Here is a 27,977-nt window from a genome sequence, read left to right as displayed (position 1 = left end):
AGCGACAGGCTTCACTGTGCTGAGCATATTCTTCCATGCAAATGCAAAACACATGCATGTGCGCACACCAGCAGACTCACTCATAAACAGGCTCCCGTTACTGATAGCCCTACAACATATCTATTTTTTTTTTTTTTGTGCGCTTCCTGTCGTGATACGCTGATAAGTGGCAAAGAGACCAAACAGTGAAAAGTAAGAAAACAACAGCGATATAGTCATTTAAAGGGAGTCTATTTTGAGTCAGGGACAGCTTCTCTCTCCGTTACTGAATTAATCAAATCCAAAGGACATCATCTTCAAACTCGACATCCCCCTAAAGGCGAGCGTCTCATTCTGTATGCAGCTGAGGAAGCTTCACAACATCCTAAAAATACAGCGCTCCTGGAAGAGAGGTGCTCTACCAGTCTGAAGGGAAGCATGAAGAACTAGCAGGCCCATGGGAATAGACATTGTGATTAGATGCAAAAACTCTGCTTTCATAAACAGCATTAGTTCTTGTTAGACATCCCACCCCTCCCACAGATGCAAGCCCTCTCTGTTTTGCAAGCAGGGAGAAGGCATTATTGTTTTATTTGCATTTTCGTTTTTCCTGAGCTCTTTACCCCCACATGTTAAACACTGCTGGGCAAAAGCTGTTGCTGTCAGACAGGTGTTTGGACCGAATGCTCAGTCCTTGTTTGTCATCTGCTGGTCCCCCTCTCTGGTAACCAGGAGCCATCTGAATGTTTTTTTTCCCGTTTTTTTTTTCCCCCTTTTACCCACTGCCTCTTTGAACTAATCAATTTGCTCCAGGCTATTGCTCTCCTGTGATCATATAATATGAGTCCAATAAAGAGGCCTAATGCAGCGCTTGGACAGGGCATCAGTTTATTTTGCTGTTTCATCATCAATGTTAGCTTGTTGTAAGACAGAAATTAAAGACAGTGATGAGATGCTTCTCATCTCTTAATATGTAACCGCATGAATGGCTTAACTTACTGAATGCACAATCACATCGTGTCCTCATTGTTCTGCCATTTACGTAATGAAAGCACAGATCATAAAATAATAAATAAAATATGTGATGATATCTTATTATTATATTATGGGTATTTCACTTAGAATCTGTTTAGGTCTATTAGAAGTTGCATGCGACATATTTTCAATTTGCTCATCAATAATCAATGTCAGGCAATGTAAAAGTTGTTTTCTCATGTTGAGTAAGGGCGGCAGTTGCAATGAATACCAATGATATGACTAGAAAGGTAATAGAAGCAGACAATTTTGCTTCCCATCACTCAGTGTCAGCGCCAGTTATCAACAAATTTGTCTTGTCACTCTCTGGATCCCATTACTCTACTGCCTACATTCAAGAAAATATATAATTTCAGAAGCAAAGTGACACTCTCCGAAACTCTAATAACAAAGGAAACACGACTGTCCTGCTCTGCCATGGTTATAGTTTATCCAAATAAAAATTCTGTTATTTTTCTTCATTCATTAATTAAAGTCCCACTCTTCATTGCATTCTGAACCAATGCTGCAATGCTTTAGCTACCCACACAAATATAGGCTCTGACATACTTTTTGCATTCAGTGTTAGCAGACGGCTACAGTCAGATTTGAACTAGTCGCGCGGACCAGCGCATGCTTCCATTCATACTACAGCGAGGGTCCTAAGGGATTTTCTGATCCACGCTCCATTCTGGTTGGCCATTCCAACTTTCCTCGAGCAGAGGAAAAAGCACCGACATCAACCTAAAATAAAATCTAAAGGACGAGCATGAACTCATGGACGGGGCCAGTGAGCGAGTAAACTCCAAAGCTTAAACTTATGGGTGCATGCACGAGGCAAGCAGTTCTCATTGGACTGACTGGTGCCATCTCTGTGTCACTTATCTAGTTCTTCATCCAAGGCAGCTGTCCACAGAACAAGCAACACAGGCTGCACTTAGCACCAAAATATTACCGTCTGCCTTAATTTTACATCTCTCCAGTGGAGCAGAAGCCTGATGTTAAGCATAAGAAATGTGTGCATGTATGAGTGCATAAAATCAGGTGGATGGAAACACACTTGGAAGCTCTGCTATTTTCCGAGTTTCAAGACAAGAGAAAAAGAGGATTACTGTGTTATATATATATATATATATATACGTATATGTATACATATATATATATATATATATATACATACACACACACATATATATATATATACATACACACACACACACATATATACATATATATATATATATATATATATATATATATATATATATATACATATATATATATATAGACACTTTTTCACATGAACTTTAAAAGTCATGCGGAAGAAATTATATATGATGCTACTTCATATGGTGTTCCATCTTTCTTGAACTTTGGTCAGCTGAAGTTGCTGCACAATATCAATTTGTAAGAAGCGTGAAAAATGTCTTTCATTTATACGCACAGGCTGGACCCTTTGGGCTATATCCATTCTGTCTCAAGAGACAGTTCATAACTGGACTGAGAAAAAAATCCTTAGCGCAGTTTCAAAACAGCCAGAAGGAGGACATGTTCAACTCCATAATCTATTTTGATTACAATGTCTTTTTATCTAACTTTAACAGCCATTTAAACAAATACTGCTCTGTGCTTTCACATTTACGCAGCTGTATTGGTCTAATGCCTTTTGAATGTTCGTAAAACTCATCCGTGTAGCCCGCAGTCAAGACATCGATGGTCTTTTGCTTTACTAACATTTTTTTTTGTACATAAAAACTATCAATTTATGATAAATGATCGCTAGTTAAAGGGGTTACTATTTAAGTTTGAAATAAATTAAAGTGAGCATCACCTTAAGGAGAAAATATAATTTTGTGTTTATTTCAGATGTCATTAGAGGCAGAAGTTGGCGTCACTAACTCAGGACAACAGCCAGGAGCAAGCAGGATATAGGAGTATAATTTAGGGTTGGGCTGACCTAAAAACCTTAAACCTTTTTGATTTGAGGCATAATACCGGACTGGACCAGTAATGCGGAAAAAATGTCACACATGACTCAGCCACTCCCAAGAGGAATATAATGGACATAATGTTGCGACAACAGCAGCACTACAGTCCATCATGTCAACTGTGACACATCGTATTTTTATTTTTTACAACAATTGAACTTAACTTTCCTCAATCTAAAGTTTAACATCTAAATGATAAATAAAATTAGACTTCAGCTGAGTGATACTTGAGAAAAGATTTTAACAATTTTAAAACAATAAACGATTGTAGATTTCACTTTTCATATGCGCCATGTGTCTTTGACCCACATTCAGTCAATTAAATGTCTTTAACAAAGAAGTGTAAATCGCAATAATGATCGTCACTAATAATAATTGAGGTGTAGCTCATGTTTCGGGTGCAACTCAATAAACTGGTTGTGTTTTGTTATATTACTGTGTTGTGAATAAAGTTTAAAAAGGGTAATTAAACTGGTGGCACATGCATCCGTCTAAAACTGTGGGTCTGAAGCTGCGGGGGCTCTCCTGCTCGGCAGGTTGATAATATTGGCCAGAGCAATCAGCCCGTTCCGAACAGGCAGGTTTTAAACAGGCACAGGACAGATTTCAAAAAGACCTCTAAGGGTGATTGAAGTGTCAAGTGAACATGAATATTTCAGTGTTGTAGGTTGTTAAATTCTTCCGTCCAGTTTCTGAGACCAAATTAAAAGCTCTCACATTACAGAGGCATGCCTGCGCTCTAAATGACAGACTTCACTACACACAGACGGCGAAAACTTCTCCGACACTTTTGTCGCTTTATTGTCCAACAATTTCACTGCAGACACCTCCTAGATGTGAAGTAAATGGTTGTGTGTCACATCGCTGCCAGTAACTGTAAAATCCTTTTGTCCGTCACTATTGTGAGGCTTCTGTGGGATATGGATGAAGCCATTTTGTGAGCATAGTTCTTGTAAAATGAAGTGTATATAAAGTAATAACATGCAGGAGGGTCTCCTCTCTGCACCATGAATGAGTCGCTCCTGCCGTGGGGAGTTGGTGACATGATTGTGATTGGACGAGACACAGAGAATCCAGATCAAAGCAATCTCTAGTGTTTTGGCCCCCAGCGCAGTGTAGAGCAGGCCCACACACACACGCACGCATGCACATACACACACACACACACACACACACACACCATACTGTATACAGAGAAGTATGTACACACACATGTGCACACAATCTTCCACTACCACTGAAACACATGCATCCCCTACCTTTCCACTCTCACACATGTACGCTCACACTTGGTGTCACACATTTATGCACTCTGCCTCACAAATTCAGTCTCTATCTCTCCTGACACATTCACACATATACAGCCGACACTCTAATGCACTCAGTGGCTGTAGACTGTTGATTTGGATGAGTAAGCTGCAAGAGCTGACGGACACTACCATGTTTTTGCAAAGCACAAGATATTTAAATGTCTTTGAATTAAATATTTTTTTGAGTTTTTGTATCGTCAAAGAAGCATCTTAATAGAATTTACATATCTATCATCATTCAGCCTGACTTTACAGTATTTTGAGAGGTTTTTTTAATCGTTTTAGTACTCTGCATGTCTTATTTGCAGCACAATATTTCACGCACATTTATTTAAATCTGCAGAATAGAAATATACAAACCACAGCTTCTCTTATTCTTTTTTATAATTGCAACAATAAGATCTAGTCACTATCACCAACATTACAAGATCATTCTTGCTGTAAAGGTTTTTTTTTTTTATAGAGGCTGATAATATAATGGATAATGGATCATTTATCTGCTGGTCTTTTGGTTTGGCATTTAGATTTACATTTACATTTTTAGCATGATTGGCCTGAAGCTATCATATGCATTACAACTCACTGCCAACTGACCCCATGAAATGACCAAAAGCTGTCTACATTAAAATAGTATGTCTTAAACTGTGGAAAGATGCATAACGTAAATATCATATCATAGTCACCAGAGCTGGGCAATATGTTGTTGCGTAAAGTGTTGACTTTCCTGGTTTTAAAAGCTGTGTTATAGTAGAGTGATCCTACCAGACTGTTCTTTTCATTATACCTTCCCTTGCCCTTACCCTCTTAGTTATTATAGCCATGTTACTGATGAATATTAATCAGAAATGTCACTGTGGTCATGAAAAATAGTCATTTCAATCGGAATATTGATATTGATATATGAAGTATTTGGTCAGAAATATTGTGATATTTGATTTTGTCACCAAGTCCTAACATTTATGACGTGCTTTTTATCACATCAAGTTATACAGTATATAATGTATCGCAATACTGCCTAAAATTACCACAAGATTTTTTTAAGGCCATATCACCCAGCCCTCATATTCACCTCTCTCTATCCCCTAATTTTAGTTAGTTTCCCACCAGTGTTACGGCCTGAAGTCACTTTCTGCACACAAAAGAAGAAGAAAATCATTAAAACACCAATTTTAAAAGGGAATGAATCAAAACCAAATGTGATCATTCAATTAAAACTACTGGACTTTTGTGAGGTCACAGTCTTCACATGTGTTGAAGTTTGATGTTTGGTGTTTGGTTTGGACTCTTGTCATCAGTGATGGGAATTTTTCATTGATTGAAATATAATTGTTAAATTAATAATACAATAAATGTCTAGTTGGACCCTACTTTTCACATAATATGTGACAGTCTTCACATATATTGTATTGTATATTGTATTATTTATTGTTGATGTGCTGCTTCATGCAGTTTCCCTGGTGCCTCTCATGTCGTTGCTTCTCAGATGTCTGGTCTGACTGAGGAGCTGAGGTGATGACTGCCCGTGGCACGCTACAGTCGCGCACATTTAGCACGCTGCGGTTTTAGCTCTCCTTCCGTCCTCTTCACTTAAACGGACCATTAGGAATATAAATACAATTATTTGACAAATATATTTAGCACGGTGGGTAATGATCTCACTGTGGCAAGCTGCCATGGTACATAAACGCTGCATCACAGTTTGCAACTGTGGTTATGAGTAACATCATCAGATGCAAGTGTGCCCTGGTGTGCATGTAAACAGTCTTTGTCTCGTCTGCACACACACCGCCATTGTGTCGCATTTGTTGTGAATACACTAGTGCAAATTAAAGTTGTCTCTCTGTCTCTTTTCTTTTTTTGAAACACACAGGCATGCACACAAACACAAACACTGATCCACTCATTGGCTGTGGAGTGTGGGTCTGCCTGCTGAGGGGCGGGACAAAAACCTGGAGCTGAATGGGAGGATGTAGTGCTTTCTATGTGACCTTGCTGGTGACATCAGAACAGTGTGTGTGTGTGTGTGTGTGTGTGTGTGTGCAGACAAGGAAGAGACAGACAGCTTCAGACTGACACACACACACTCACACATACGTACGCACTGCAATGAAATAAGAGCAGAACGTGGTTACAAGACTCTCAGTCTGATTTCATACTTTCCAGTGGTAAGAGTTAAATTGACATTTTCTGTTCCCGCCATCCCATAAATGGAAGCCTCCGTTTAATTGCTTTCATATGGTTAATCCAAATTAAGCATGGCCACAAAATAAGATATTCCATTTCATTTGGATAGCTGATGATTCCAACAAATCTTTCTTTTCCTTTCTCTGTGTGCTCGCTATACCAAGGCACTTCTGAGTGAATAACTTCAAACCTTGGAAAAGACCCAATTTTGGGCAAAACTGTTTGCACAAGACAATCCTCTATATTTGCCATGGCATGAATGCTGAATACAGCAGTATTGAAGTGTTATAGTGGCTTAGAGAAAGTACATTTCGGTCGGAAAAAGTTGCTTAATTGAACCAGATACTCTATTGTGTAACATTCACGTTCTTTCTCTAAAACCAACAGAGCAGAAATGAATGTGTGAAACAGGCGAAAGAATGACAGAATTATCTTCATGTCATAATTCATGCGGCTCTTTATGCCTGCTGATTTATCTCAGCAGTGGTCGGATACATTTCCTCCTTCATAATCAGTGATGAAGAGGGAATTAGAGCCACGTTCATTAAAATCAAACAGTTTCTTTATTCTAGTCCTACTGCTGTGCACTTTGTTTGAGATTACAAAAAAAATTTAAAGATACTCTAGAAAAAAAAAAGTGTAGAGATGTTCTGGAGAAATACTGCGACGGTGTACTTTTATCCCATTTTGGTTATTTTTAACTTGAATTTTCCCTAATTGTCAGGCTTGCGAGGCCGTATCAAGTGGTCACATTTTGATCATTGTGCTGCTTTGCTTTTTACCACTAAAGGAAAGTGAACGCTGGAAAAACTGTGAGCCAGATGTTGGAGTAGCTGAAGACAGGACAGACTATAGTTCACAGATATTTGGAGGGCCTGTCTTTAGTTCCAAGCTATAATCTATTAGTATTAGTTCTGCTGTCAGTTCTGTCTTCACGGGCAAAAAAGGGGACCTTTTTTCTCTTTACAGAGGACTCGCACTGTCACACAGGGAGTGTTACCACTCCTCAAAAGAGGGACAGGGCCTTAAAGTCGGAAAGTACTACCTCCCCCCTCCCTCCCTGCCTCCCTCGCCTCTTTTTCTCCCAGCTTCACACTTGATTCCCACAGGCTTCCATTGATTCATGTGCTACAGTGTTGATGGAGAGCAAACAGATATCCCCTTCTTCAGTGTACTAAAGTCTGCACTGCCTTTTTAACCTGTCTGCTGATAGAATTTGCTGGTTTTGAGTCCGAGGCATACTCGCTGATAAAATAGAAAGGCATCCCCCCTCATATTCCACAGAAACTGCTTCATTCTAACCATAAAATCAGCCCTGTGAGCACAAACATTCAGCCAGTATTTACATTTGTGGTGGAGTGTCGGGTTGAATGAGAACAGGGTGGTAGGGGTAGAGAGGTTCGCTCCCATTTTCTGCGGACAACGGGAGACACATCATGTATCTTTACCAAACAACTCTGGTTTGCTGGATTGTTGAGGCGTCTGCACGTCATTCTACTGTCTCGCTGCGAGAGGGATTTGTGTGCAGACAAGTAGAAGAGAAAGAAAGCAAGCCAGTCTCAGGGTGACTCAGTTTACAAGTTCACGTCAGGACACACTTCAACAGCTGGCTCTACGGGAGTTCTTGTGCAATTATCAACAGCAACAGCAGGGAAATTGGAGAAGGGGCCAAGCTTTATGTCATCCAATGGGAGAGCACTACAGCCAATTCCACTGTCTGAAATTCATGATGAAGTGCACATGAAGTGACCATTCACTTGACCAAAGATCTGGTGCTGCTGACTCAGCTGGAGATAAAACATCTTTCAGGGACTGTTCAAAAATCCCCAGAATTACACATGTGGTGGGCTACTTTGATGAACAGTTAGTTTCCATGGTATCTTGAAATTACCAAACAGTTACACCTTTAAAACCGATAAGCGTAATTGCCTCACATTAGCTCGTCGCAGATTGAGACAATGCAGCACAAACTTTGGTGGGTTCTCCGCTCTTATCTAAGCGGGGCTGCGCAGTGGAGTAACAGCAGCTGAAAGCCATCTGCTGTGGAGGAAGAACTGGCTGCCTTAACAAGTAGGCAAACTGTCAGAGAGGATTAATGCTCTACCTTAAACCTGAGTTAATAATAAATGGGCTGTTTACTTGTTCAAGGGGGAGGCCATAGATAACAGCACTCAAAACCCCTCCTCTTACTGCCAAAAAGATAAATTCTGGTTAAGTGGGGACCTGCCTGCATTGTGGCCTCCAGTTCCCCAATCATTATGAACAAAACAAGAGTTTTACTCTCACTTACTAATGGAAAAGGTCAGATTGCATGCATGTGCACGCCACATTCTGCCGAACCTTTGGGATATTCCGTTCGCTGTCATTAGTCCTCCAGACTGGACCATCTCAAAATGTGAAGTACATCACATTTTTTTCACATTACAGACAGGGGTTGCATTTTGCATTTTGCGATTATGATAGATTCATCACATGTGACCACCGGCACCGCACCCGGCACCGACAAACCCCCCCCAATGACGGGTTTTCAACAGAACGCTGAAGGCGGCTTCAAAACTGGCGACGTGCATCACCTTCTTAGCTGCTGATGCATGCAAGAAAATTGTGGGAAAGAAACCCCTGAGAAGGAGTCAAAGAAATGTCTTCTTCTCTCCCCCTCTCTCCTTCACTCCTAGAGGGCTGTATTAGCCCACGGTGGGGATTTAACTAATGAGCCTAGCTGCTCTCCACTGAGGGCATCCCAAGACAGCCTTTCTCCTACAATTGGTTCCAAAGGGTTTAAATGCGCTGGTCGCTGCAAAGCTCCACTCTGTCCAGGAGATTATACGGTAATAAAATAGATTGAGGAGATGTGGTTGAGGGGTAACTTTTTCACATTATTTGCTGTTATGATGATTGCTGAGCATACAAAAGCTTGTCTGGTAAGTCAATAAATTTGATCGGCGAACAAATCTTACACCTGCGTATGGAATTTTTATCACCGTTTTAGATGTACCATAAAAACAAACAGGCCGCAAAAAAAATTCACTGAGTCTCTATAGTGCTGTATACTTTATATTAGGCAAGATGGAAGGCTTAAGAAAGTGAAGTTAATATTCGCCTGTGCTGAAAAGAAGTGCAGTGATCATTGTTGGACTGAAATTGTACTCTTCCTGCCCAAAGTCCTTTACTACCATGTGTGGTCACTTCTTGGAGCTACAGCTTCTGGACTGCAGTGCCGCATATAACCAGTGCCTCATTTCCTGGCTGCTAGATTCTGGCTCTACTGACTCAACTAAAAAAAAAAGATCCTTCAGCTTCCCCCTAAAACCATGAATTAATTATTGCTAGTTGTAATTTTCTTGCTACTGTGTGTGTTGTGAGTAATTCTGGGGATCTTCGCTGTACTGTGAAGATATTATTAAAGGTGCGGCAATAGATTTTTTTTTGGGGGGGGGGGGGGGGGGGCACTTGGGGGCAGCAAACCAAGACATAAACATATAATCAATTTAAAAAAAGTTGATATAGCAAGCCCTTGAGCAAAGATAAAATGGTGATTTACACCTCCAGCAAACACGCACGTGTTTTAGTCTCCACTAACTTGTGGGAAATATCCATCTAGTCGTATCTTAGTCTTTCTCTTATTTGGTTCTGGGCAGGTAGCACACAGAGAGTTTTTAAGAGCTCTGGGTTTTACATACATTCACTTATCTGTTGCAGCCTACCGCAATATCAACATTGGCCAACACATATTGATTTTTTAACATTTGGAGCTGCCAGCCTTCTCGTGCTATCCGTCTCTCACACCCAGGACAGTTAGTGTTTCCCACTCATAAACTTTACTTGGGCCATCCACCCATTTATGAAAGAGAAAGCATATTAGTGTTTTCTTTTCGCACACATTTTTAGCATTTCTCATTTATATTTTTTCTAAAGTACATTTGGCAACCCATTTGAGCATTTATTTTTTCACCTGCTTGAGAGAATGATGCTGTCTATGATCAGTTAACTTGTAGACACTTTGCCCTCGCTCTAACCCTCCATACATACCTGTACCACGTGCCGTTTATTTGTTTTTGCAGGAAGCAGCTGCTGGCTGCAACTAGAAAGGAGTCTGTTGAGAGTGGCGAGAGCTCACCAAAATTGTGAAGTTTCGAGCTGTGAAACCAAAACGATGGGCTGAAAGATGCTAAAATGCTCCACGGAGCTGAAGGGAACTGCAAAGATTGTTGATAATTGTTTGTGGCTACAGGCGACCCTTTTCACTTTAAAAGTTATCCTTTAATCCACTGCTTTGATAAAAATACTGAATAGTGTAACGTTTTTTTAAATAAATTCAGAGAGCTATGAGTGACATCACAGACACTACACTCATATATTTATACAGCCTATGATGTCATCCCATTTCTGAACTTGCTGGCAACTGGCAGGCAGAAGGCTTTGTCTTTTGATGTGGCGATCCCACATCTGCGGCATTACAGAAGCCTTTGGAAAATGACTCAGCACGGCCCTTTCCTTGCAGTGACGTCAGTTTTGACGTGATTTAAGTGATTTTCAAAGACACCCCAAATTAGGATTTGTTTTAACCGGACCTCATAACAGTGGGCAAAAGAGCACGCAACAACCCTTCTAGGTGCAGTGCAAGTTGTCATCTCACTGCAAAAATGGACTTACAGTGTTTAGGGATGATCAAATAGTTTGCAAGGGTTGAAACTGCAAGGGGGCAATAACAACAGTTGGCACATAACAAATGAACAACTGTCAGACTATTGTCAGTATCATATTCATGCTAACACACAGCTACAGCAAGTTGTGAATTGAGTTATTTTGTGAGATAAATGCCCGAAAGCTGTTGAGTGTGATACCATTTGTCTGCCATTGTAAACACTCATACAATGCTGCGCTGCACCTCATCTCTATCCTGAGTGGCCCCGGTGCACTCTGCATGCTGGGGGTGACCAACGCAGATGAGCAACACTCTGAATTTCTGAACAGGAATTCTGACAGAGCTCAGAAAATATTTCACAAATGTGAACATGATGTTGGTTCACACACAGCAAGGATATGATGTCAGGTTGTTAAACTATACCCATATGGTCCTGTAATTGTATAATAACACTTAGTATCCTGCACATGATTCCTGAGATCAAATGAAAGATATTTTCACCCAAGCATCAATCTTGGCAGAGTTCCATTCATTCAGAAGGATCTATTTCAATCTTGTGTCCAATGTGCAAACAAAACCTGCTATAATCCTGGCTGTGGCACGTGTGTGTGTAAGGATTGGATTCTCTTGACTGTTCCTGTAACATGAACAGCTGACAAAGAGCTTATCACGGAGGATTAACTACTGCTTTTCAAGGTGTTTTTCCACATCAAAACTGTAATTTTTGGCATTTCACCAAAGAGCACGGGTGTGGCACGCAGCAAATCGCTTTCAAAATCCCCTGTGATGGTCGAGCCTTTAGACAAGCCCAACATGACAACTTGTCTAGCAGCAAGCAAGGTAAGCACTTACAATGAGCACAGGGTAGATGAAAACTGACACCCACCCTGATTACTCTGTGTATACAAAGCCAGAGAATATTATTACCCGGAGGAAACAGAAATGAAGGCCTCTGATTGTAAGGACAGATGTGAATTCATCTACAATTTATCCATCATCACTGTACAATCACAGCTGACTTTAACAAAGCTGAAGTGCAACGTGGGTGTGTCCCTCAGCAAAGACGTCTATTCAATAGCCGCTGCCCTTGTTTTCATGGCAACCAATAATAAATAAACCTTGGAAACTGACTCACTCTTCGCAAGCTCGGAGCTTGAGTTACTCAACCCCGTGATTGGGGTGATAGCTCAGAAAACCAAACCGAAGTGTTTAGGCTGTCTTCTCAGCAAACTAGAAACAAGGGAGTAGAATCCCTTTTCTCAAACCTGGTATCATTTTCCCAACGAAGTCAGCAAAGGGGCATCTCCTCACTTTCCTCGGCTCCTCTTCCGCCCATTAGGCATCCAAGGGACGCTCATTTGCAACACTGGAACGACGCCGTGAATATCACCCTCAACTGCAAATTCTCAGAGGTCTTTGTGGCGGTATAAATCATTAAGACAGATACTCCTCAGAGATGCCATGGTGGTCATACACCTCTTGCGCCCAAAACGCATTTGATTTCATTTGTTCTGTGCTCTGTCTTCGGCAAACTGCATAACAAGCCAGGTGATGTTAAATTTAACACCTTGTCGAGATCATTTGCATTAATTCCAGCTAATTTACACACCGTGGCAGGAGCTGCAAAAATGAGCATTCGGGGGGTGTTTGGCCAGGGACGGTAAATCAGATTAAGTGATACATATTGTATCCTTTGAGTCGTTTACAATTCAAAGATTGATGAACAAATGGACTAAATTCAGTCTAATTCGGATGCTTATAGGTGAGCCTTCCATCTGCAGCAGATACAGTGATGTGCTATATGGAGGATGCTCATTGTGAGGGAACCATTGTTCTACTGCTAATCCTGGCTCAGCTTCTCAACCAACCAGCACTGGAGGCTTAAATGCAGCAGCCCTTTTAATTCTCCACTTTGTGCTGCCGTTGTTGTGCTCTCCTCGTAAATAATACCAACAGGCTCAAGAAACAGGCCTGCGATTGAATACGAACCATGTCTGTAGAAATACATTGTGACTTGCAAATTAAGTTTCTCCTTTTTTTTTTTTTTTCGTTTGGAGTGGGTCTTGACGTCTGCTAGGAGATGTGCGGTGGCAGAGATACGACTCTGGTGTCGACGAGCACATCAAAGACGGGGCCTATGAGAGGTCTGCTTTACCTTTGAACATAGAATAGGATTGGAGGCTGCGCCAGCTCTCTGCAGGCAAGGCTCAGGCTGATCAGAGGCTGCCCAGCGCAGCAAATGCAGCAGCAGTGGGCACAAACACTCGTACTATAGTCAGTTTCAAAGGAGCCCTCTACCCACCACTGATAGCCTACACACAGAGTGAGCGCGAGCTCTGCCGCTGAGGGAAACTGAGATTGTATGCCAAAGCACAACACCCTGCAGAGCTGAGGCGGTGTCATAAGGAACAAAGTTACTGATTCAACAGTCTCTCGCATAGTTCCTCCTTAATATTGCATTTCCCACTACGCCAAGCCAGAGTGAGGAGGAAAAAAAAAGACAAACGCATACTTGAATGCCGTCTCTCAGAGGGGAGGTTCAGAGTGTCCACAACATTGTTCAGAAAAAAACAAATCACAAGCACACCTTCGCGACTGTACAGACCGACGGGGATCACACGGCGGAGATAAATTCAGCTTGCTCCCTCTGACCTGTTCCCAGGGATTGATTCAATTAAAAATTAGCTTTATGTTTTTTTTTTTTCTTTTCAATCCTTCCTTCTTCAGCACAAAATATTAATTACATGAATCATAGTTCACAGTCTCTCAGTTAATTGTTCAGCAGTAGAGCATTTCACAGGGCCGCAGCTGAAGCCTGGGAGATGAAAACAGGATGGAGATGGGAGGGGGATGGGGGAAAGGGGGGAGGGGACACTAATGCTTTTCGACTGTCACTGGACTGTAAAACGCAGATGGGACCCCCATCATGTGTCGCTTCCTCAGCAGAGACAGCCACCTTCACAACGACTGGAAAGTTTGCGTCTATTCTTAATTATTACTATTCATGTCAACAACTTCTGTATGTGTTTGTGTTACCCTGCCTTACCAGCTCTGAGCGGGATTGTCGCCGGCACTGAACTAATACTTAACTGCATTTGGCACTACATCAAATGTTACTGAACTCCTCCCTCCTCCTAAAGCTCTGATTTTATTCTCAGTAACAGGATAATAAGCCCTAATCATGGTGGATACTCTCGTCACTTCTGAGCAACGTGATTGCTTTAAAAATCATTTGGCAAATTATCTCACAAAAATGTGCGTGGGCAGAAAAGTGTTTATGTGCACCAACCATTATCAGGTTAAGGAGAAGAAAGCCATGAGCTGGCGGTTTGCTTGCTTTGTAATCTCTACCCCCATATCTTTGTAACAAATTTAGTCTGGACTCCACAGTTTACACAAAAAAAGGACCTTATTCTGGCAGTAGCTCGCCAATTAGACAGATAATTATGCAAATGTAGCCTTTACTTAGTCAGCGAGTGGGCAGCGGCAGCAGCCAGCGTTTTCTACAGGGCAAAGGCGACCACCGCACTCTCACAGGAGAGTCTCTAGTTGAGCAACACACTCATGATCGAGCCTCCCTTTCATTTACACACACACACACGCACACACACTTCACCTTTAATTATCAGAAACAGGAAGCTTACACGCTGAAGTCAATGACCACAGGGAGAAAAAGAGACACCCCTGCTGACTGTGCATGAACAACATTTGAATGCTACAACACTGTAACGGTGTACTGAATCAGTAATGGCCGCTTTCCAAAACTGATAAGGCAAATTTTATTTCCCTAATGTATGCCATTACTCGTGTCAGTTTATCAACAGCAGACCGCTTGTCATGATTCAGACAAATGAGGTCGGGAAAACAAAAGCGGAATTGCAAAGTGACAAAAGTGCCAATGCAGTTTTGGTATGAAAGCAGCCTCATTAGTATTGGATGTATCGCCTTTTTAAGACGCCTGCCAGAGTGAGTGGTTCTAGAAGCGTACTGAGCCATTCAAGATGCACACCACAACAAAATGCTAATGGAAGACACAAAGCACTGTGCTGACAGGATTTCGATACGGGGATTGTTAACAGTCAGGGAGAGAGAGAGAAGGCTGGATGCCCGAGTGCTCTAATCCCACCTGCCTCTCTCTACACTGGGGGGAAGACGAAAGCAGCCCCCGGGAAGTTCAATATCTGCATCTGCTTGACCACATCTCAGCCGCCTCGATGAGAAGCAGTGTCTCTATGGCTAGATGAAGCAGCATGGCTCGAAGGAGCGCAGGATTAGGCCAGACTCTCCAGGCAGACCCCACAGCTCTTCACTGAAACATTCATAAGGTTGCCAGCATGGAGGCACAGAGACAGAGGCCGGCGTGTGATCCGTGGGCAGAGACCCCTGCGTGAACTGGACCTCCAGCTGCTCCTTAACCAGGGTGAGTGTGACAAGCTCTCTCACATAGCCCATCAGCCACCGGCTGCGGGGCTCTGTTGGGACTCCGCTGGGCTCTGCAGGTACTGGCCACTAACCAGGTCCCTCTTCGGAAGGTCTGGTAGCCACGCTGAGGTGCTCTTTAAGCTGAGAGGACTCACACTCTGGAGGCGGAGGTTGGGGCTTTTCTTTGCTACACATGTGTTTGTTCCTCGGTGACTAACACAGGGCTGCTTGTGCCTGCGGAAAAGACACGGTGAAGCTGACATGTTTAGATTGGAGAGCAGTCAGGCCTGTCTACATAGTCGCAGTGAAGCGACAAAGGGCTGCTACAGAGCTAATACTGACAGAGGAAACAGCGCTGACTGCAAGGACCAGGATGTTTTCATACTGTAGCTAGGTGCTCATGGATACTGTCAGGATAACAGAAAGGTCAAACACTAACAGTAACTTGGCAGTGACGCTAATTGTTCCTGAACTCAAACCAAACCCTTTTTCTCAGCTCGCAGACTATTGATTCTTCTCCATCAACGTCTCTATCAGCAGCTTAACTGGCAATCGCTTATTAAACAATTTGTAGGATGCCAAATCATTCCCTCTAGTTTCCACACTTTACCTGACCTTGTTGAGTACATGTGCCAGACGTGTGTCAGTTACAGCAACATGAGTCATTCCCGCCTCCACACCAACAGCCAGCTCCGAACGTCTACCACCGAATATCTTGGCTTTGTTTTCCTTTATTCATTATCGCAATCCTTCTTTTTTAGAGGAGGTATCACAAAGCAGCGGGCAAAAAGGCATGTCTGGACCCAAACTGTGTGAAAATTTGAAAACCCATATGTACAGAAAAGACAAAGGAAACAACCCTGCAGCAGCTCAAACTAATGTTAAGATCTGGTGATACGCAATGAAAAGCATTTTCCAAAAGGGCTGCAAGTAATGATCGTTTGATTGATCGTTTAGTCTATAATATGTCATATAAATTGTTAAACTGCTCATCATAATTTCCCCAAGAGCCCAAAGTGACATCTTCAAACTGCTTCCCTTTTTTCCAACCAACAATCCGAAACCCAAAAATGTCAAATAAAGGCAGAAAATGCTTACATTTAAGTATAAAACGACTAAAATGATCAATCAACTGTCAAAATAGTTGGTAACTCATTTTCTTCTGACTAACTAATCAATAAATCAATTAATCACTGCAGCTTATTTTTAAGAGAAGGATGGATTTAAAGTGATTGTTCTACCATCGTCTTGGCCTCTAACACAGAAAACATATGGACAAACATTTGATAACGCAAACGATTATTTTGCGGACAAACTATGTTAGTCTAACAATTAAATCTACAAAAAAAATACTTTGACGAATCATTCTTAAAATATGAATCTGATCGCGTGTAGTATAAACACATACAGTTCACACACATACAGTTCTGTGACACGAGTATAGTTTAACTACGACCTCAGAGGAGAGGTGCCTGATAGAGCAGAGCACCCACTGAGGTATGAAAAAAATCACAGCGTCTCTATTACCTTGCCACTACTGCTCGGCATGACAATCACAGCAATACAGACGTAAAGTTGGGCTGTGTTAATTTGAGCACTACATATCCACAGGCAATCTGCAGAAAGACACCAATTACACAGAATTTTAAAGTGTCTAATTGAGGCCCTTCAGTCTGAATATGTTATTGCCAGTTCTGATTCAAGGATGAAGACAACATGCTCAGCTGCAGCCTGCTGCTTACTCTTCAAGGGAAATGTGGTGTTAATAGGATGGATGCTCAGCCTTTGGTTCAGCGTCCTCCTACTGAACCAGCACGCCACAGGGTGATAATCCTTATTTTGTTGCACTGGCTTATTACAATGCTAGCAGTAAATTTTGCATTTAACCACAGGCCCTTGCTGCTTGATAGAGAGAGAGAGAGAGAGAGAGAGAGAGAGAGAGCGCAACCCTCTGGAGGAAGTGTCAAGTCTACAGCACATCATGAAACGGCCTATTACGGTGTTAGGAAAACTTTTAAAGTGCAAAAAAATCATGGTTGAAAAAACTAAGTGAGGATGGCCGCAGAATGTTCTAACTTCAGACATAAATGATCCTCATCATCCTCCATTCTGATGTTAAATTACACCTCAAATAAAAAATGGAAGTGCGTAAAGCCCAAATTACAAGACAGACTGAACTGAGAGACACAAGGCTGTGATGAGTGTGTAGATTTCTGGAACTTGAATCAAATCTCGTCTAAATTGGAGCGCTGATGAACTCGGCTGGCCTTTAATTCCACTTTCTCTGCGCCGCAAATGCAAAGCTTTGTCCACAGACCCGAGTACGGGTCACACTGATTTCCATGACTCTAACTCCAAAAACAGCCACCAGACTCTCATTAGGAACCCCATGTTGGAGAACATGAATAATGCAGCGCACTTAGAACACTGGCCAGCGTCTGTACATTCACCAGTGTGTTTGATCTTGTCAAGTTTAGCTCACATTTCTGCATTTATTCTGTGGCGTTTAACTAAGCAAGTTCCCCCGAATGCACACAAGGGTGTCGCAGGCAGTCACTGGTATTTGATGGGTATAAATATGGGAACGTTTGAAGATTAACCCAAAAGACTAATGCCGCTGTAACACTTGCAACGGGTAGATCAGCTAATGAGAAGCCAGCCCTGGTCTTTGGCATCATAAACATTTTACCAAATGTATTCCAAAGCCCCCTGGAAAGGCATCTGGAGAGTTCTTCCCCTTATGTACTGTACTTCATCTCATTACTAGAAGGAGTGAAAACATCGGAAAGGAACTTTGAAGCTCGGAGCTCCTCTGCAAACCAGAAGGCACAGAGGTGAGAGTGGGCATATTAAAAAAAAATTAAAATAAAAACTCTAAATAGACCTCCCGGTCCACCCACTGAGGTGCTACAAAATACAAAATAAACTGGGAGTAAACACCCAACAAGTGTGAGAAAGGAAAAACTTAAGAGTCTGAGATATTTCAGCAATCCATTTATCATGTTTGTATCTAAAGTAGGTCTGCAAATAACAATTATTTTCATTCAAGTTAAATATTATCAATCCCTGTTTCTCAAAGTCCAAAGTGATGTCTTTAAATGTCCTGTTTTGTCAGTCCAAAAGCTTAATATATCCAGTTTAATACAATATCAAACAGAGAAAAGCAGGGAATCCTCTTATCTGAGAGGCTTAAAACAGCATTTTCTGCCATTTTTATACCCAAAAAATGAACAAATGATCAAAATAATCACAATCAAAATAGTTGGCGATTATTTTTATGTTAATCTGCAAATTGATTAGTTGGCTAATCCCTGCAGCTCCAATCTAAATGGTGGAAAAATTAAACTTGAACTTACAAAACTGAGTCATGGTTTGCTTTTATGTAACTGTTCCCTGCATGTTAAGCCATGCAAGAAGCCAGAGCATAATTAAAGACACACCTCCCTGTAAAACAGTCTACTCAGAAATGTGCTTTACATCTGCGTTGTCCAATATAAAACTCAAGAGCAGACAAAAGAGATACACTCTGACCATCATTTAATAGTTCAATGGTTCATTCCAGAAAGAAAATGGCGTTGAAAAGTTAATAAGTGACGAACAGTTACATTTGAAACATTGAAGGTGGGGAAAAGGGGCAATTTCAAGTGTATCATCCCAGGGAAAGTCCTCTGAATTTCAGCACAAATGGACCTCGAAGGAATGTAGGAAACTGATGGCAGTTAATACGAAGCCATCATGTTACAAGCCCGACGGTTTGAAAAGACTTGAGCAAAAAAAAGGGGGGGAAATAGGCATGTCAAGCTTAGCTTTATTGAAGGTCAGAGTAGCCTACTTGCAGTGTGGGCAATCTTCCCCTTAAGTCATTTAGCTTTAATTTCCACATCTGATATCACAAAACGTGCTCCCTGTAAGAGGGATAAGCTTAGCATTGGCCAGAGCTAAAAATAATAAGTCTTAGATGTTAAGAGACCAAGGTTTGTTCTCCCAAGTCATTAGCTGAGATAGCCGCTATACTGACTTTTATTCCCTGAGTGGAGCGCAGGAGGAATGGTGCACTGCCCGCTCTTGCCTTCAAAGTCATTCCAAAGAGTTTGGTCTCCTGGAAATAAAGCAAGATTCTCCAAGAAATATGATCCCAAAAATAAAATGATACAAAAGGTTTCTAACATGATCGAGGTCTCCTTCTCTCGCTTGGGCACGACGCCGAAATAATGCTGTTACAAGTTACTTATTTAAGTCACCGAGTCAGAACCTATCAAGTCAATTTAAAACGATGATTATCCGAGTACACTCCCCCGATGGATGACAAGCTGCATCAGCGGCACAAAGATAAGAGCGTCTTCAATTCACACTGGGGAGATAATATCAATGCCCCTGTGAAAGCAGAGCCGAGAAAGTTCAGCAGAATTGCCAAGTGCTCGTCGAAGAACTCAATTACAGTAAACAAGAATGGTTAATTTGTTGCCAGCAGATAATCAAACCGGATTAAGCTGATAAAAACTGATTTTAAGGTGCAATGGCAGTGAATGCGGCGCGCGAGCCAAAAACCTTCCCAGTTTGTTAAGTCAGCCGGCTCCTCCCTTAAAGCAACACATTGGGATATTTGATACACACAGTCACTCATCCTGCCCCTTTGACAGCGGTGAAGGTAAAAAGTTGGGGGCTATAAAAATGATATACATGACAACGGCATTTCATCATGTGTTGTACCAGCTCCCAGATACTCGCTGTTAGCTCAGGACCCAGAGGAGCTTCTGTATCTCCATGATAAACTCATCTGGCATGATTTATTAACTAGTGAATCACACTCTACTCTCGCTCCGTAACGCAGACACACACACACACACACACACACACACACAAACTACTCCACAACTTCTCTGGAACAGTAAGCCTTTCCACAGGGACAGTCAAAGTCATTAGCACCTCCAAACTTTTCTCCATGCTAATTTTTGCTTTGATATACTGGGTAGCTCATTTAAACATAGTTCAGAAACAGTGCGCTTATGTTTTAAAACTTTTTTCACAACCAATACGACTTCTTATCACTCAGAAGTCACTTTAATAATGATTCTGGGAAAAACCCATCTTTCAAGTTCCACAGTCTAAAAAAATCATGACTCGTTTCACTTTCAAGCTCGCCCGTCTCTTCTGCGGAGTCCGCCCCTCATCACTGCCATGCTCTACTCTGGCCAAAATGACCTTGTGGAGGTTAGGCTAAGGCAGCTGTCTTATCACATCGGCCCTACACTGGTCTCAAGCGGTCCGTCGAGTGCACTGCTGGCACCAGACTGCACAAAGAATGCTGGCATCATTTCATTCTTTGAGCCTCCATCTGCCACGACTCTGACCAAGGGGCTACTTCTTATTTTAGACCATCTATTCACATCCCCACGTCCGTGTCCGCTCATACGGACCCCCACCGGCCCATCAACCCCCGTCCCATTTACCCCTCACATCCACTCTTCAAACGCAAAAAAAAAAAACTTGGGCTCCCAAGGCGGAGCGGGGCTGAACTCTATGAAGTAGACTGGAAACATCCGTGTCCTTTCCCAAACTTTGTCAGGTGAAGGGTAGTGGTTCTGCTCTAATGGACAGAGGAGCAGCTTTGCCCTCACACTTACACAGCACTTTAAAAAGGAAATCCCCACGTAGCCGGCACAAAAGCAACGCTCAGACACGCTGATCACTTTGTAATGAGCACAAGATGTCATTTCAATCGCAAAATAAAACATCTGTGCAATTCATTTAAGTGAATCTGTTCTTCTGTTTTCCTCATTGCTTTTGTATATAGATTGTTTAACTACAATATCACTGATGAACAGTTGGGTATCTTAAATATTCATAGACTGTTTTACAGACTACAGCACAGTACAGCTTAGATACTGTTACACCATAAGAGAGCTGAAAATGTGACAGAGAGATCGTGATGTCTTCCTGAGTATTATTTGCACTTACTTAAACTCAATCATTGTTCTGTTCACTATCAACATTCATGCATGACATAGACATTTCATCAAACCAACAGAAAATGTTTTCAAATGTTTGACCCAATTGCATTTAAATGTAAAGCCCATCAGAGAGTGATTTGCCAACAGTCAGTCTTTAAACAAGTGTGTGTTTGGAAAGATCACCAAAGGGCTAAAAGAAAGGTGTGGAGATACATCCGTCTGCGAGAGACCAGCTCGCCAATATGGCCGTTTTTTGGTTCAGGGTGAATATAGTGAAAGCAACTTAGCTTAACAACTGAACTAGGCCGGAAATGTTCTGGCCACTGCTTGCATTCAGCTAATGGTGAGTAGCGTTAAGGTTGACATTTAGTAGTTTCATACTCATCCACGGACAGTTTGTATGGCTATATTAGAAGCAATAGAAGCAAAAGTCTTCAAACTCTTAATTTCAATAACAGAAATAACTTTATGATCATAAAACTAAAAATGTTAAAAGAAAAAAGTGTAACTTTTTTTTTCTTCCTGGACTTTGTAATTAAAAAAAAGGTCATCACTTATTATTGACTGAAAACAAACATTCTATCTTCATATGTTTTTCAGCCTCAGTACACATACACACTCATAAAACCAGCACATGTGGTGTCGACTCTGTTCGGGAAATGCATCACATTTTCATAACTACTGTAGCTGCCTTGACACACCAGGCTGGAGACCGCAACATCTGCAATGATGGATGGCCTTCATATTATAAGATATCAAAGTAACCCCAAAAGAAATACATTCTAAGTGACATCTATGTATTAGCAAGGGGGAATGGTTGGACATAATTGACTTCATATGCGGCTAGAGTGAGATTTGGCATGCAGCTGACAGCTCTGTGGAGATAGTGAAATTTTACACTACACAGGCTCTCTGCTGAGGAGGATGACGGACTGCAAGGGCAAAATATTTTGGTAAACGGACTTGGTGAGTTTTAAATTCACATTGCACCTTTTTTTTTCCACAGGCTTATTGAGGATATCTGCAAAAGGACCAGAGAAAAATGTTTGTTGTTTTTTTTAGTTGTTACGCAAAACCACATATGTGAGAGTCAGTCATATGAAATAAAAGTTGTATTAACGACCCCACACCCTCTTACAAGTGTGCACTCTGACATTGTTGCTTCTTTTAACCACCTTGTTGGCTGGGCTGGTACGTGCAAACTCAGAGCCAAGTCAAGGAGTGCGAGATTGCCAAAGAAATGTCTGGCAGTAAAAAAATATTTCTCTCCTGCTGGATGAATCTCCACGGTAGAGAAGTACACCTGAGGCCACTACTGTACCAGAACAGTTGACTTTGAGGTTTTTTTTCTTGTGTTTGTAGTCTCTCAGGTGGGACCAAATTAACTGTAATCATACCGAACTTCTAAATTAATACACCTCTGAAAGCAGAAGTGACATGAGAACTCAGCCTTCCCTCACCAGGAAAACCTGTTGTGTACCGTGCAATGAGCTTAGTGCGACCCATATTTACTTTATTGTTTGGCCGTTGACCTCTAGCGGCCGTGGTAACTATGAGCAGAGCAAAGGAGGAAGTCAGGTGATGTAAATTTAAGAGCAGCAAAGTCTGCAAATGGATGAGGATGGACTCAGTGGTTGCAGAGGATTTTCACCCAGGAGACTGTTATTTTTTTTTTTTACTTTTTTAATGTACTTGAAGTATCTTTTACAGTCTCTTTTTACATAACTAATATAGTTTACTTATTCGACCCCTAACCCTAAACCTTACCAAGCTGAGGCCATTTCACCTGTTACCTGTTTCTGAACGCTACTTTTTTCGATATCAATTTTATCAAATCCATGCGAACAAAACATTACATTAGACAAATAGGTGAGCCTTCTCTCTGGACGTAAACTAGTGCATTTCCTGCGTGCCTCTAAACAGCCAATCACCAGCAATATTAGATCTCTGCACGACAAGCATATTGCATGCTTAATTGCTCATTGACACTGATGAGTTTAATTCATTTGTTACCATAAATTTGGTACCGAATGGCAAAACACTTTTCAAAGCAATTTGTGCAGTTGCCATGTGAGTAACAAAGTTCAGCCCTGACCTGATCAGTAGTTAAGGTAAGACGACGTGTTGTAAAAAGTTTTTCTTCATTTCCTACAATAACGGCAAAAAAGTATGAAGTTCGGTATGTAGCTCAACTCTATCTTTAGCTTTTAAAACAAAGGGATTCTTGGACAAAGCCATGTCGAGCAGCTGTCCGGCTTGTTGCTTGAGTACAAAAATGTAGTTCACTCGAAAAAAAAACTCCACAGTTTTTTTGTCCATCCACTTCCTGAACTTTTGGCTTTGGAGCTTTTGTTCCTTGTGTCCCTTGGCTGCACTGTGCTTGTACATCGTCTATTCTCCGGCAGTTAGAGAAGACAAGACTTTGGTGAATCTGAATTGTTCTGTGTTTTCGGATTACTCCCCAGTGTGTGCATCACAGCCCCACACCGTTAGTTTGGAATTTAAAGGAGTGCAGATTAATAAATCATAATCCCGAACTCAGCACTCCTCAGTCACCTTTTTTGTTGCATCTAACGCCCCCAATTCCCAGCAGGCTGGGCACAGAAAAGGCGTGTAAAAGATCTGTGCTGCTCGGGAGAAGGGAAACAAACAGGTGGTGTAAACCTCGGCGGGCCCTGCATCTCCGCGAGAAGCCTCCCTGACTCTGTCCTATCAAAGCAGGTTGTGAGACCTTGCTGCAGTTCCCTGGTAGTCCCTTGCTATGCACACTTAGCGGCCTCTGGGAAAAGCACTCCAGGTGCTCATTGACTTGCATGAAGGCTGACTTTAGTTCTCACGCTGGTGCATTGGAAAGACTGATGAGCTGCTATTGATCTCTTGCAGGAGATGCTTTTTCTCATGTACAAAGAAGATTACATAATAAGTAATAGCAGGAGAAGGATTTCACCAATTATCTTCACTGGTTATTATTCTAGTAAGACTAAAAATTATCATTAGCAAGAGCATTCGGCATCCTGTTCACGGCCGACCCTTGTCAACGCTACCAGCGGAGGAAAAGCATGTGAATCAGCCTGATACAACGTGCACAGAGTTGGGGAAAGTAGACTGCCATTACCCATGAGTGCTGCAAGATGCCCAGCGTAAGTGAGATGCCGTTTGCTTTCAAGGACACTTAGGTTCCCAAGGTACTTGTTGAAGAGGAGGAATATTATTAACCCCAGTGGCATGGCCTTCCATTTCTTCATATTTCACCGGCAGAACCGTCAAACCATTATATTACAACGTTTCTTTGAATGGTGAAAGCTAATTTGACTTGGGGAAAATTGTTCCACGTAAGGTCAAAACAATGCCACAACAATGGCGGAAATGGGGCATTTTAAAAATAACTAGACAGGGGAGGAAACTTCAGCAACACAAGCTGTTCTTTTTTTTCTAGGCCAGTGTGCACCAGCTTGCCATGACTAGACACTTGTCTAAGTTATAAAAAAAAAAAGGGGGGGGGGGGGTTGGAAGTAACACACTTTTACTTTAGAGAAAAGCCAGATGAGAGCTGATAGATGTACAACTTGCTTTTAGATTTTCGGCTTCGACGTTCACTTTGGGAAACTTTGTAAAAGACCTTGAAAATTCTCAGATGATGAATTTGTCTCCCTCGCCAACCAATTTAAGCTACAGGAGCGGATCTCGTTGGCGAGGCCGGAGCCGTTGGAGTAACGATAGCAGTGTCTGAAATGACCTTTTTGACTCATTAAGAAGTGCTGTTAAATAAACAGGACAAAAATGTGTGATGCCCCCCTCCCCCAATCTCAGCCCGGAGGCACTGCAGCGTTCGTTACACCTCACAATACGCAAAAGTGTAAGTGACAAACATACACATGTTCTTAGAGCCTGGGTGCCAGGGGAGCTCAAAATGTAAAGTGCGACCTCAGAATGGCAGAAGAAGAGAACAGGTCATTCTATCACAAAATTCACTTGTGTGTTTCCTGTGGAGCATATGAATATGCATCGAAAACACAACGAGATTCAGCCTAAAAAAATTAAGTATTTTATGTTCAAGTGGAGTTTTTTTGTCTGTAAGAGGGGCACATCAGGAACCACTAGCCAAAATCCACCAAGGTTAATATTCTGGGGACTTTAAATATCCACAGGAAAATCTACAGCAGTTTGGCCAGGATTTATTTTGGAATGGCAGTGGTACAGGAAAAAAGGTCACACAAAGACAAGTTCCTCTGGGGAGTATGACGGTATGTTCAGTTTTGTTCATGCTAATCTGCCCTTTACATTTTTGAGACATGCTACGTACTGTACAAGTGGATATTTTGACCATAGGGTGGTGGTAAAGTAAAGGTCAGAGGTCACCACAGCGAGCCATGAATGTGTTCCCCAGAGGATGGCACGAGGGTATGACAGTTTTCCTTTGTACAACTGCAAATGTGGATCTGACGCTGTGGCTCCGATATCATTCTCTGGAGAAAACAAAAGCAACCATTTTTTACATTAGTAAGACGATAGCTTTGATATCTTTGAGCTTATGCTGGTACCGATGTGTGTGTTGAAGGGAATCTTTTAACATTCCTTCGGTTCAAGGGAAGGTTTTTACCTGATGGCTGTGACAGTCTGTCGCTTGCAGTGCAGCCATCACTCTTCAACATGTCATGGATAAGATGTTGACATGAATAAGGTGCCAAACGAAAGGTCAAGGATCATCAAAATCAATGGTAATCACTCTCTGTGGACTTCAAATATACACAACACTTAATTGCAACCGTCCCAGCAGTTGTCGAGAGATTATGCTATCTCGAGATTTCAATTAATCAACAAGCTAACGGACACCAGTATACAGAAAACTGCGTTCCAAGAAACTGTCTAATATTGTGCCTCTGTAGCTTTTTCACTACGTTGACATGTGTGTGTGTGAGGGATTGTTGCAAAAATGTATTTATATCGCCAGATATAAAGAGTTGGACATCTTACTCCCTAATATCTGTATGTGCATACACCTAAAAAAAAATCCAGTGTCAGTTGGTCTCTACGTTAAAGAGGAACCCCACCAGTTTTACAAATCAAAGTCTGTTTATAGGTATCAGCTCAAAAAATTCAATATAGTGCTGCTAGTGTTAGAAAGAAATGAACTTAGCACATCTCTACAGCCCAACTCTTCATTCTTCTTCAGTTTGCCACTAATTCCATGATAGACTCAGGTTTGTTATTGTCTAATGACAAAATCAACATTATTAAGCTGATATGTAGGCTGGTGACGTTTTTGTTTTAATTGTTGAAAGCGTCGGTCTGTGTCGGCTAAAAACACGAAGCTGCTAGCTGAAAGTTTTGTCCACTGCTTTATGCCAATAAGAAATGGGAGATGGCAGGTTAGCAACCCTAATGTATTTCACCAAATGGGATGTCAAACAGTCAAGTGCCTCTAGTTTTCACTCACATTTGCAGTGTAGAGCCCGGCTGTCACTGAGGACAAAAGTGCATGGCAGCATGAGCAGGTGGACAAAACACATAAAGTACAGGAAACAAACGATGGAGCGCATTAAAATATTTAAAGATCGGCCATGATCCCAATCGTTACGACCGGCTCAGGACCATCCCTTGTGAACATCTCAAAACAAAATACGCCACCAGTAACCCATTAAAATGTTATCATCTCACAGAAGTTACCAGTCAGTGTATTGGAGCATCATTACTGATTTATCCACCAAACACACATTTCTACCAGCCATTTGGCTCTTGGCAGCTGCTCAGTTCAGACCTGGAGTGAGATGACTGTGGAAGAGAGAAATTCTGCAGAAACTCTGGCTGAGCAGGTGCGCTCTTACTCTTGTCTTTTCTGTATAGGACATGGCAGTATGACAATATTCTGTCTACCATCCTTAGTGACACAAGACTCTGGAGCTCCCCTATAATTAACCCTGGCTGGGCTCCAGCCCAGGTAGTGCAGGAGAGAAGGCCCACTGACTGCCAGCATGTCTGGCAGACACCATCCATTCCCCAAACCTGGAGATGATCCTGCACAGGAGACACTTTGACACTCTCTACCGCATACACGGTGGACTCAGCAGAGCTTCAGCCAACAAACCCATCTGTGGAACTCATTATTAGATCACTGCTAAAGACTCAAGCAAGACCCTCCGCACTGAAACTCAGTTCTGCAGGTATTTCGAAGCTGCGCATATTCAATTAGATCTGATTTTGTTTCCTTATAACTCACATTTCTGAACAGAAGGAGCTGATGCGACACATTTGTGTTGCTTCATGAACACGGTAGGCTGCTTTCTTTGTTTTAATGGTACTGAGGAAATGTAAATATCGCCGTAAAAATATTCTCCATGTAGGATGAAGAAACATGAATATGTTAATGGTGTATAGCCTGTAGACTTCCAACTGCACACTGTACATGAAGCATGGAAGCATTCAGAAGTGCTGAGCATTATTGTGCATCAGCATTTCCTAAAAGGGCCCATAAGAGCTCAACATT

At 41.8% G+C, this 27,977-nt stretch overlaps 1 protein-coding gene across 1 annotated transcript in view; it reads right to left on the bottom strand.

Moving 5' to 3' along the window:
• Positions 1–27,977, bottom strand: part of roraa (RAR-related orphan receptor A, paralog a) — a 188,261-nt gene that overhangs the window by 140,824 nt on the left and 19,460 nt on the right. The window lies entirely within an intron of this gene.

Source organism: Sparus aurata, chromosome 8, assembly GCF_900880675.1.
Source record: "Sparus aurata chromosome 8, fSpaAur1.1, whole genome shotgun sequence".
Taxonomy (NCBI): Eukaryota; Metazoa; Chordata; class Actinopteri; order Spariformes; family Sparidae; genus Sparus; species Sparus aurata.
This window is presented reverse-complemented; position numbering and strand designations above follow the sequence as displayed.